Below are 12,317 nucleotides of genomic sequence, written 5' to 3' on the forward strand. Positions count from 1 at the left end.
CTCCTTTTATAGGAAAATTCAAAACAGTGCAATACATATGAAATTAGAGATGAGCGCCTGAAATTTTTCGGGTTTTGTGTTTTGGTTTTGGGTTCGGTTCCGCGGCCGTGTTTTGGGTTCGAACGCGTTTTGGCAAAACCTCACCGAATTTTTTTTGTCGGATTCGGGTGTGTTTTGGATTCGGGTGTTTTTTTCAAAAAACACTAAAAAACAGCTTAAATCATAGAATTTGGGGGTCATTTTGATCCCAAAGTATTATTAACCTCAAAAACCATAATTTACACTCATTTTCAGTCTATTCTGAATACCTCACACCTCACAATATTATTTTTAGTCCTAAAATTTGCACCGAGGTCGCTGTGTGAGTAAGATAAGCGACCCTAGTGGCCGACACAAACACCGGGCCCATCTAGGAGTGGCACTGCAGTGTCACGCAGGATGTCCCTTCCAAAAAACCCTCCCCAAACAGCACATGACGCAAAGAAAAAAAGAGGCGCAATGAGGTAGCTGTGTGAGTAAGATTAGCGACCCTAGTGGCCGACACAAACACCGGGCCCATCTAGGAGTGGCACTGCAGTGTCACGCAGGATGGCCCTTCCAAAAAACCCTCCCCAAACAGCACATGACGCAAAGAAAAAAAGAGGCGCAATGAGGTAGCTGTGTGAGTAAGATTAGCGACCCTAGTGGCCGACACAAACACCGGGCCCATCTAGGAGTGGCACTGCAGTGTCACGCAGGATGTCCCTTCCAAAAAACCCTCCCCAAACAGCACATGACGCAAAGAAAAAAAGAGGCGCAATGAGGTAGCTGTGTGAGTAAGATTAGCGACCCTAGTGGCCGACACAAACACCGGGCCCATCTAGGAGTGGCACTGCAGTGTCACGCAGGATGGCCCTTCCAAAAAACCCTCCCCAAACAGCACATGACGCAAAGAAAAAAAGAGGCGCAATGAGGTAGCTGTGTGAGTAAGATTAGCGACCCTAGTGGCCGACACAAACACCGGGCCCATCTAGGAGTGGCACTGCAGTGTCACGCAGGATGTCCCTTCCAAAAAACCCTCCCCAAACAGCACATGACGCAAAGAAAAAAAGAGGCTTTTTACTGATATTTGGTGTTTTGGATTTGACATGCTCTGTACTATGACATTGGGCATCGGCCTTGGCAGACGACGTTGCTGGCATTTCATCGTCTCGGCCATGACTAGTGGCAGCAGCTTCAGCACGAGGTGGAAGTGGATCTTGATCTTTCCCTAATTTTGGAACCTCAACATTTTTGTTCTCCATATTTTAATAGGCACAACTAAAAGGCACCTCAGGTAAACAATGGAGATGGATGGATTGGATACTAGTATACAATTATGGACGGGCTGCCGAGTGCCGACACAGAGGTAGCCACAGCCGTGAACTACCGCACTGTACTGTGTCTGCTGCTAATATATAGACTGGTTGATAAAGAGATAGTATACTCGTAACTAGTATGTATGTATAAAGAAAGAAAAAAAAACCACGGTTAGGTGGTATATACAATTATGGACGGGCTGCCGAGTGCCGACACAGAGGTAGCCACAGCCGTGAACTACCGCACTGTACTGTGTCTGCTGCTAATATATAGACTGGTTGATAAAGAGATAGTATACTCGTAACTAGTATGTATGTATAAAGAAAGAAAAAAAAACCACGGTTAGGTGGTATATACAATTATGGACGGGCTGCCGAGTGCCGACACAGAGGTAGCCACAGCCGTGAACTACCGCACTGTACTGTGTCTGCTGCTAATATATAGACTGGTTGATAAAGAGATAGTATACTCGTAACTAGTATGTATGTATAAAGAAAGAAAAAAAAACCACGGTTAGGTGGTATATACAATTATGGACGGGCTGCCGAGTGCCGACACAGAGGTAGCCACAGCCGTGAACTACCGCACTGTACTGTGTCTGCTGCTAATATATAGACTGGTTGATAAAGAGATAGTATACTCGTAACTAGTATGTATGTATAAAGAAAGAAAAAGAAACCACGGTTAGGTGGTATATACAATTATGGACGGGCTGCCGAGTGCCGACACAGAGGTAGCCACAGCCGTGAACTACCGCACTGTACTGTGTCTGCTGCTAATATATAGACTGGTTGATAAAGAGATAGTATACTCGTAACTAGTATGTATGTATAAAGAAAGAAAAAAAAACCACGGTTAGGTGGTATATACAATTATGGACGGGCTGCCGAGTGCCGACACAGAGGTAGCCACAGCCGTGAACTACCGCACTGTACTGTGTCTGCTGCTAATATAGACTGGTTGATAAAGAGATAGTATACTACTAATATTATATATACTGGTGGTCAGGTCACTGGTCACTAGTCACACTGGCAGTGGCACTCCTGCAGCAAAAGTGTGCACTGTTTAATTTTAATATAATATTATGTACTCCTGGCTCCTGCTATAACCTATAACTGGCACTGCAGTAGTGCTCCCCAGTCTCCCCCACAATTATAAGCTGTGTGAGCTGAGCAGTCAGACAGATATATAATATATATAGATGATGCAGCACACTGGCCTGAGCCTGAGCAGTGCACACAGATATGGTATGTGACTGACTGAGTCACTGTGTGTATCGCTTTTTTCAGGCAGAGAACGGATATATTAAATAAACTGCACTGTGTGTCTGGTGGTCACTCACTATATAATATATTATGTACTCCTGGCTCCTGCTATAACCTATAACTGGCACTGCAGTAGTGCTCCCCAGTCTCCCCCACAATTATAAGCTGTGTGAGCTGAGCAGTCAGACAGATATATATAATATTATATATAGATAATAGATGATGCAGCACACTGGCCTGAGCCTGAGCAGTGCACACAGATATGGTATGTGACTGAGTCACTGTGTGCTGTGTATCGCTTTTTTCAGGCAGAGAACGGATTATAAAGTAAACTGCACTGTCCTCACTAGTAAACTCTCTCCACTCAGTCTCTACACTTCTACAGTAACAGTACTCCTCCTAGTCAGCTCCAGTAAATCTCTCTCAGTCTCTTATAATCTAAATGGAGAGGACGCCAGCCACGTCCTCTCCCTATCAATCTCAATGCACGTGTGAAAATGGCGGCGATGCGCGGCTCCTTATATAGAATCCGAGTCTCGCGATAGAATCCGAGCCTCGCGAGAATCCGACAGCGTCATGATGACGTTCGGGCGCGCTCGGGTTAACCGAGCAAGGCGGGAAGATCCGAGTCGCTCGGACCCGTGAAAAAAAACATGAAGTTCTGGCGGGTTCGGATTCAGAGAAACCGAACCCGCTCATCTCTATATGAAATTGTGCATACGTGCGTGTCATCTTGTGTTTATACCAATTAATTGAATAAGCAATTACTGGTATATTTCCTTATCTATTGTTTATAACTTTGTTTACAGCAGGTCATATGATTTCTATCCGAATGTCATGCGCATCCCTAGGTACTGCACCAAACGTTTTAATTGCAAGGTGGTAGCCTTATCTTTGTTTTCTAAATTCCTTCCTTGGGAGTCTAACATAAACATCTACTTATTTTGCAAGACAAATACTTTTTACCTAAACTAAAGGTTATCAATAAATACTCCATTTTGTATCAAGAACAAGATAGAGTCTTGCTCACTGGATCAGATCTAACATTCCCTTCTTTTGTTTATTCATAACTTTCCTAAACTAGCTTACTTTAGCTTTCTGAACTGGGGTCATGGCTTACTGAACTACAGGTACTTTACACACAAGCTCGGACACATAACCTATTCCCAGTACTCGTGCATTGGGCTTGGAATAGGTGGTACTCAATGGTCTCAACAACTTCATATGTGTTATTAATGTAATTACAATAAGCTAAGCTTACTTTACAGCCATACACATACCGTCTTCCTTTGCAGTCAGGAAGTCTGTAAACATTCTATGAGACTGTGCCTTACGCGTTATCATTTTCAACTCTTGCCTAATAAACTCAAAAGCTTTGTCATACAATTTAGTAATACTGTCTAATAGTTCAGCCAAATCTATAACAAGTGAAAATGCTTCCTTTATGCAGCACTTGTTAATCCATGGTATGTCTGTTACATTTCTTGGGACAACTCTCTTTGGCCACTATTGTGGCTTTTGTATATAATCATACATATAGAAAAAGATAATTTAAAATTATCAATGGAGCGCAATAAATTGGATAGTTTTATTCCAAATCACTTTTAAAAACACATCATACATGAAACAATACTTAAAAGAAAATATATGCAGATTTGCTTATAAGCCCATGCCCTCTACTCCAAATAATTAAAAGTTCAAAACATCCATATGAGCTGCCACTCTTCTTAAAACCACTGTGTTATTTGTATGTTAATGTAATATACTGTATCATCATAGTTCCTTTAATGGAAACATCGGCAATTACTTTGAACCAAAGTCGTTCTATTGTAACACAATTTCTGTGATCACATGCCTTTTGTTTGAAACAAACTAGCAGGGGGAGAGTGCTGTGTTCGATGAGTGCTCACAGCGGTATGCTATGACCCCGCTGATTGCAGCCGCACTGTGCAGTGCTGTATACTCACGGCCGAAAATGTCTTTTAGCTAACCGAGGTACGGTCCTTAGCCAGGTCTCGCTTGTGCTTGATCCCCAATTTAAAGTAGCTCACTAGCGGGTTTTGGAGTGGCTCACCAGCGGATTTGTAATTCTAACGGATAGAGTGGAGTTTCTCCGGGCAGTAAGGTCCTAACAGTGGCGACCTAATGTACATGTCGACATTTTGTACTGTTGGTCTTTTATATGTCAACCTTTTTTCACCCTGTCGAACTTTTGAACTTGTCAACCTTTTGACTATCCATCCTATGATGTTAACCTTTTAACTGTCTATCAGCCACCTCCCATTTGTCACTGTACCACTATTACCATCTATAGATGGCATTAGGTGTGAAATGCTGGCAGAGGGAACCCAGCAACCCAGCAAAAGCCTTCCCAGATTCAGCGAAGCCATCCAGGCTTTGCTGAGTATCTGCCAGGAGAAATGTGTATGAGGTGACCGTCACCTATTGCTGCCAGTGATAGGCTGGCAGCCAGGGACGTGCAGTGAGCTAAATGGCTCAGCAGGCACTGGCTAACCCCAGAGCCAGATTTCCATGCAACATATAAGTCAAAGGGTACATCTGGGCATTATACACAGGTGCAGCGGTATAAACTCCTGGAAATTTGGTGAGTTTTGATCAGAGATCTGCTGAAAAGATAGGGAGGTGAGGCACTGCCTCACCTGCCATAGACTTTTTACTCCAGCATTTGGGCTATAAAAATTATTAGAATAACGTAAAGAAGATATTTCAAACAAATTATTAGTGTTTTCCATATACTTTATTCCATCAAAACTCTGGTTTAAACGTAAGTATGACAGGAAACACCCGCCTCACCCCACCGCACGTCACTGCTGGCAGCCACACTGCGTAGGACGCCGCTGAGTAGGAGTACACCACGGGACCTCAATGGAGGGGTAAGCAAAGTTAAATACCGGTGGCATATTAGTTAGTATCGCTGTGTTACTAAATTAAATATGCTGCCGGTAATAAGTATCATTCATAAACAGAATCCTTACAGAGAAAGATACTGTAATGGCGGAAAATGTTGTGGTACAAATGGTATCTCACACTTCTTCATATCTTAAATATAGACCTAGGTCAGGAAATGAATGCGAGATGCGGAACATATGAGAAGTGGGGATGACTCACAGGAAGGAGAGAACATAAAGGTGTTTTTAGATTAATAAACATACATCCTCCTAAGCCAGACCCAGCATATCTCTTATTATTGGGCAACAACAATCTTTATCAGCTTTCCTATCAGCAAACCTTAGATGCAAAACCCAGGCATTTATATAGCGCAATTTACAATCAGTTATTTTAAAACTTGCTTTATACCAATATATAGACACCATCAGATTAGACGATGGAAATACAGATATGGGTGGGCAGAGACTGTTAAACACCATAGTAATTGATGGACCATGATGCAAGTAAATTAATGTAAATTACATTTTTTATAAAAAAAAAAAAAAAGTATGAACAGGTTTAAAATGACTGAACTCAAAGGGGGAATTCAATTGTTATCGCCCCACAATCTCCTGTCTAAAGTGACGGAAGATCGCAGGGGCAATATTCAATTATTTGGTGGTCCGTCATTTGCCAGCCCAGGGTAATGTCCTCACCCCTCCCAGCCCAATGTAATGTCCTCGCCCCTCCCAGCCTGGTGTAATGTCCTCACCCCTCCCAGCCCGGTGTAATGTCCTCACCCCTCCCAGCCCAATATAATGTCCTCGCCCCTCCCAGCCCGGTGTAATGTCCTCACCCCTCCCAGCCCGGTGTAATGTCCTCGCCCCTCCCAGCCCAATGTAATGTCCTCGCCCCTCCCAGCCCGGTGTAATGTCCTCACCCCTCCCAGCCCGGTGTAATGTCCTCACCCCTCCCAGCCCAATGTAATGTCCTCGCCCCTCCCAGCCCGGTGTAATGTCCTCGACCCTCCCAGCCCGGTGTAATGTCCTCACCCCTCCCAGCCCGGTGTAATGTCCTCACCCCTCCCAGCCAGGTGTAATAGTTACATAGTTACATAGTTAATGAGGTTGAAAAGAGGCAAAATGCCCCTTGGGTTCAACCTGTAATCTGTTTTAAGCCGAGTTCATTATAATGTCCCATTTGAAATAATGATTTATGTTTAGTTAACAACTGAAAATCATGTTCCTCCCAGATAAAAATGTCAATATTTTAAATGTTATAACCTTGGATATCTTTTTCAGTCAGAAATGTATCCAATCCATTTTGAAATGCGTATATTGTGTCCACCATTACCACCTTTTCTGGCAGGGAATTCCAGATCCTTATTGCCCTAACAGTGAAGAACCCTTTCGTACATAGCGTATGGAATTTTCACTCCTCAAGCCTCAGCAAGTGCGACCTTGCATCTTATACAGAGTTCTTTTAATAAACAATTCCTCTGATAACTCTTTGTAATTTCCCTTTATATATTTGAAGATATTGATAATGTCTCCTCTTAGATGCCTCTTTTCTAGTGTATACAGCTTCAACCTAGTGAGCCTTTCCTCATACTCCAGTCCCTCTAGCCCTTTAATCAATTTAGTAGCACGCCTTAGAATCCTTTTGAGTTCACAGATATCTTTTTTTATAATGTGGTGCCCAAAGTTGAACACCATATTCCAGGTGCAGATGTACCAATGATTTGTACAGCGGCAGGATTACACCACTCTCGTCCCTTGTCTCAATTCCCCGTTTTATGGGGGTCATTCCGAGTTGATCGTAGCTTTGCTAAATTTAGCACAGCTACGATCAGGCACTGAGACATGTGGGGGGAGGCCCAGCCCAGGGCTAGTCCGCCCCACATACCAGTGCCGCCCCCACCCCCCACACAGAAATGCAAAAGCATCGCACAGCGGCGATGCTTTTGCATCTCAGGAGTTACTCCCAGCCAGCGCAGCTCCTGCGGCTGGCCGGGAGAACCTCTTCGCTGCCCCGGGTCGCAGCGGCTGCGTGTGACGTAACGCAGCTGCCACGGGTCGCCCCCCCCCCTCCAACAGTCCGGCATGCCATCGTTGGCCGTACTGCGCCCCCTAAACGGAGGCTTAACGCCGCCATCCAACCCCCTCCGGCCCAGCGACTGCCTCTGCCTCAGAGGCGATCGCTAGGCAATGACGGCTGGCATGCGCAGTTCCGACACGATCGCTGTGCTGCGATAAACTGCAGCGAGCGATCGGGTCAGAATGACTCCCTATGCACGCTAGCACCTTACTTGCCTTCTTTGCTGCACTTTGACATTGTGTATGGTTGTTTAGCCTATTATCGATCAATACCCACAAATCTTTTTCCAATACTGTTACCCCTAGATTTTCCCCATTTAATATGTAGGTTGCAAGTTTGTTTTTGGTCCCGAAGTGCATAACTTTGCATTTTTCTATATTGAATCCCATTTTCCATTTAGACGCCCAGATTTCAAATTTAGATAAGTCGTTCTGTAGAGACTCCACATCTATTTCCGAATGAATTTCCTTACACAATTTAGTATCATCTGCAAAGATTGACACTGGGCTAACCAGGCCTATTTCCAGGTCGTTGATAAATATGTTGAACAGTAGTGGCCCAAGTACGGACCCTTGTGGTATTCCGCTGACTACTGGTGCCCAGCTGGAGGACATCCCATTGACCACTACTCGCTGTACCCAGTTATCCAGCCAATTACTAATCCATGTACAAATAGTTTTTCCTAGGCCAAGCTCCTTTAATTTGATGATCAGTCTCCTGTGAGGCACTGTTTTATCGAAGGCTTTTGCAAAATCTAAGTATACCACATCCACTGCTTTTCCTTGGTCAAGATTGTCACTCACTTGCTGGTTCTTGCTAATAAACCTAGCGGCATGCAGATACTCCTGTATGCTATCCCTTAAAATTCCCTCCAATAATTTCCCCATTATAGATGTCAAACTAACTGGTCTGTAATTTCCTGGATGATTTTTAGATCCCTTTTTTAAATAAAGGCACTACCACAGCTATACGCCAATCCATAGGTACCATGCCTGATCTAATCGAACTATTGAAAATCAAGTATAGGGTTCTTGCTAGTTGTGACCTAAGCTCCATAAGAACTCTCGGGTGAAGTCCATCAGGTCCAGGTGATTTATTAATCTTAATTTTGCTTAGTCTCTCCCGGACTACCTCCTCACAAAAGTATCTAGCCAGGAATCCTTGCTTTATCTATCGTTATGCACTATTCCCACCGTCGCTTCTTCTCTGTTGAACACTGATGAAAAAAATGTGTTCAGTATTTCCGCTTTTGTTTCATCATCATTTATCAATACTCCAAATTCATCTTTTATTGGACCTACGTTCTTCTTTCTTAACCTTTTACTGTTTATGTATTTAAAAAAACTTCTTAGGATTGTTTTTGCTCTCTATAGCGATTTGCTTTTCATTTTCAATTTTAGCTGCTCTTATTTGCTTTTTTGCGTTTTTTTATTGCATTCCTTGTAGTACTGAAATTACTCCTCCGTTCCATTAGATTTAAATGCTTTGAAAGCACGCTTCTTATTATTCATTACTTCCTTGACCTTCTTATTAAGCCACATCGGTTTGAGTTTGGTACTCCAGCGTTTGCTGCCCATGGGAATGAATTTGTCAATATTGCTATTTAACAACCCTTTTAATGCATCCCACATTTCCGTAGTGTTTTTGCCATCAAACAAGTGTTCCCAGTCAATGGGGTAAATTTACTAAGATTCGTATTTTCCCGTTTCAGGTCAAAGTTCAATCACGAATGACATCGAAAGTGTAAAACTGCAACTTTTTGAATTTGTTACGATGGATTTACTAAGCTGTCGTATTCGGGTTTTTCTTTTCTTCCGATGTCGATGTCATTCGTGTTTTTTTTGTGTTTTTTACGGCAGTGATTAGCAAAACACTGCCGACTTTTTTACAATTAATCTCGGCCGGATCTGTGTGATCCGTGCTGGGGTTCTATTTTTTTTTTTTTTTTAATTAAACACTGTAAAATTTTAAAAAAAAATTGCGTGGGGTCCCCCCTCCTAAGCATAACCAGCCTCGGGCTCTTTGAGCCGATCCTGGTTGCCGAAATATGGGAAAAAAATTGACAGGGGTTCCCCCATATTTAAGCAACCAGCATCGGGCTCTGCGCCTGGTCCTGGTTCCAAAAATACGGGGGACAAAAAGAGTAGGGGTCCCCCATATTTTTAAAACCAGCACCGGGCTCCACTAGCTGGACAGATAATGCCACAGCCGGGGGTCACTTTTATATAGTGCCCTGCGGCCGTGGCATCAAAAATCCAACTAGTCACCCCTGGCCGGGGTACCCTGGGGGAGTGGGGACCCCTTCAATCAAGGGGTCCCCCCCCCCAGCCACCCAAGGGCCAGGGGTGAAGCCCGAGGCTGTCCCCCCCCATCCAATGGGCTGCGGATGGGGGGGGCTGATAGCCTTTGTTGTAAAAGAAAAGATATTGTTTTTAGTAGCAGTACTACAAGTCCCAGCAAGCCTCCCCCGCATGCTGGTACTTGGAGAACCACAAGTACCAGCATGCGGCGGAAAAACGGGCCCGCTGGTACCTGTAGTACTACTACTAAAAAAATACCCAAAAAAACACAAGACCCACACACCGTGAAAGTATAATTTTATTACATACATACACACATACATACATACTTACCTTATGTTCCCACGCAGGTCGGTCCTCTTCTCCAGTAGAATCCAAGGGGTACCTGTTGAAGAAATTATACTCACGAGATCCAGGGGTCCAGGGTCCTCGGGGAATCCAGGTGTAATCCACGTACTTGAAAAAAATAACAAAACGGACACTCGAGCCACGCACTAAAAGGGGACCCATGTTTGCACATGGATCCCCTTTTCCCGACTGCCAGAAACCCACTCTGACTGATGTCTAAGTGGGTTTCTTCAGCCAATCAGGGAGTGCCACGTTGTAGCACTCTCCTGATCGGCTGTGTGCTCCTGTCCTAACTGACAGGCAGCACACGGCAGTGTTACAATGTAGCGCCTATGCGCTCCATTGTAACCAATGCTGGGAACTTTCTTGCTCAGCGGTGACGTCACTTTAGGTCAACCGCAGGGCAGAGAGTTCCCATCATTGGTTACAATGTAGCGCATAGGCGCTACATTGTAACACTGCCGTGTGCTGCCTGTCAGTGAGGACAGGAGCACACAGCTGATCAGGAGAGTGCTACAACGTGGCGCTCCCTGATTGGCTGAAGAAACCCACTTAGACAGAAGTCAAAGTGGGTTTCTGGCATTCGTGGAAAGGTGACCCATGTGCAAACATGGGTCCCCTTTCAGTTCGTGGTCGGGACACCGTTTTGTTATTTTTTTCAAGTACGTGGATTACCCCTGGATTTCCCGAGGAGCCTGGACCCCTGGATCTCGTGAGTATAATTTCTTCAACAGGTACCCCTTGGATTCTACTGGAGAAGAGGACCGACCTGCGTGGGAACTTAAGGTAAGTATGTATGTATGTGTGTATGTATGTAATAAAATTATACTTTCACGGTGTGTGTGTCTTGTCTTTTTTTGGGTATTTTTTTAGTAGTAGTACTACAGGTACCAGCGGGCCCGTTTTTCCGTCGCATGCTGGTACTTGTGGTTCTCCAAGTACCAGCATGCGGGGGAGGCTTGCTGGGCCTTGTAGTACTGCTACTAAAAACAATATCTTTTCTTTTACAACAAAGGCTATCAGCCTCCCCATCCGCAGCCCATTGGATGGGGGGGGACAGCCTCGGGCTTCACCCCTGGCCCTTGGGTGGCTGGGGGGGGGGGACCCCTTGATTGAAGGGGTCCCCACTCCCCCAGGGTACCCCGGCCAGGAGTGACTAGTTGGATTTTTGATGCCACGGCCGCAGGGCACTATATAAAAGTGACCCCCGGCTGTGGCATTATCTGTCCAGCTAGTGGAGCCCGGTGCTGGTTTTAAAAATACGGGGGACCCCTACTCTTTTTGTCCCCCGTATTTTTGGGACCAGGACCAGGCGCAGAGCCCGATGCTGGTTGCTTAAATATGGGGGAACCCCTGTCATTTTTTTCCCCATATTTCTGCAACCAGGATCGGCTCAAAGAGCCCGAGGCTGGTTATGCTTAGGAGGGGGGACCCCACGCAATTTTTTTTGAAAAAATAAGCACTTTCCCACCCCTTCCCACTGATATACATGCACGGATCTCATGGATCCGTGCATGCCTATCCAATCACGAATAAAAAAAAAAGGTCTGTTTTTTTTTAGCACTTTTTTACGAGTTGTAATTTTTCACGGCAGTGTTTGTTTGTTTTTTGCTTTGCACTTCTTAGTAAATGACCGAGATTCATACTTAAACAGCCGCGTTTTGACCGATGGTGTATTCATTCGTAATTTTTTACTTGGACTTGCAAAAAATTACGAATGCCCTCATCTCTGCCGTGATTAGTGTTTAGTAAATTACCGAGATGACACTTTGATGAAAAAACGGCATCTCGGTCAAAATCGGGAGCTTAGTAAATTTCCCCCATTGTCGTTAAGTGCACCTCTCAGCATACTGAAGTTAGCCTTCCTAAAGTTAAATATTTTGGTTGATTCCTTGTAGTGATGTTTCTTGAAACTGATGTCGAATGTGATCATATAATGATCACTGTTACCCAAGGTCTCCCCAACTTTCATGCTTGATACAATGTCCACATTATTAGTAATTACTAGATCCAGAGTAGTTTTACATCTAGTTGGATCCTCGACTAATTGAGACAAATAGTGATCCTTTAACGTATTTAA

General features: G+C 44.3%; 1 long non-coding RNA gene across 1 annotated transcript in view; it reads left to right on the forward strand.

Annotated features, from left to right (window-relative positions):
• Window positions 1-12,317, forward strand: part of LOC134970069 (uncharacterized) — a 36,167-nt gene that overhangs the window by 3,878 nt on the left and 19,972 nt on the right. The gene's annotated exons all lie outside the window — the stretch shown is intronic.

This window comes from Pseudophryne corroboree, chromosome 11 (assembly GCF_028390025.1).
Source record: "Pseudophryne corroboree isolate aPseCor3 chromosome 11, aPseCor3.hap2, whole genome shotgun sequence".
In the NCBI taxonomy this organism is placed as follows: Eukaryota; Metazoa; Chordata; class Amphibia; order Anura; family Myobatrachidae; genus Pseudophryne; species Pseudophryne corroboree.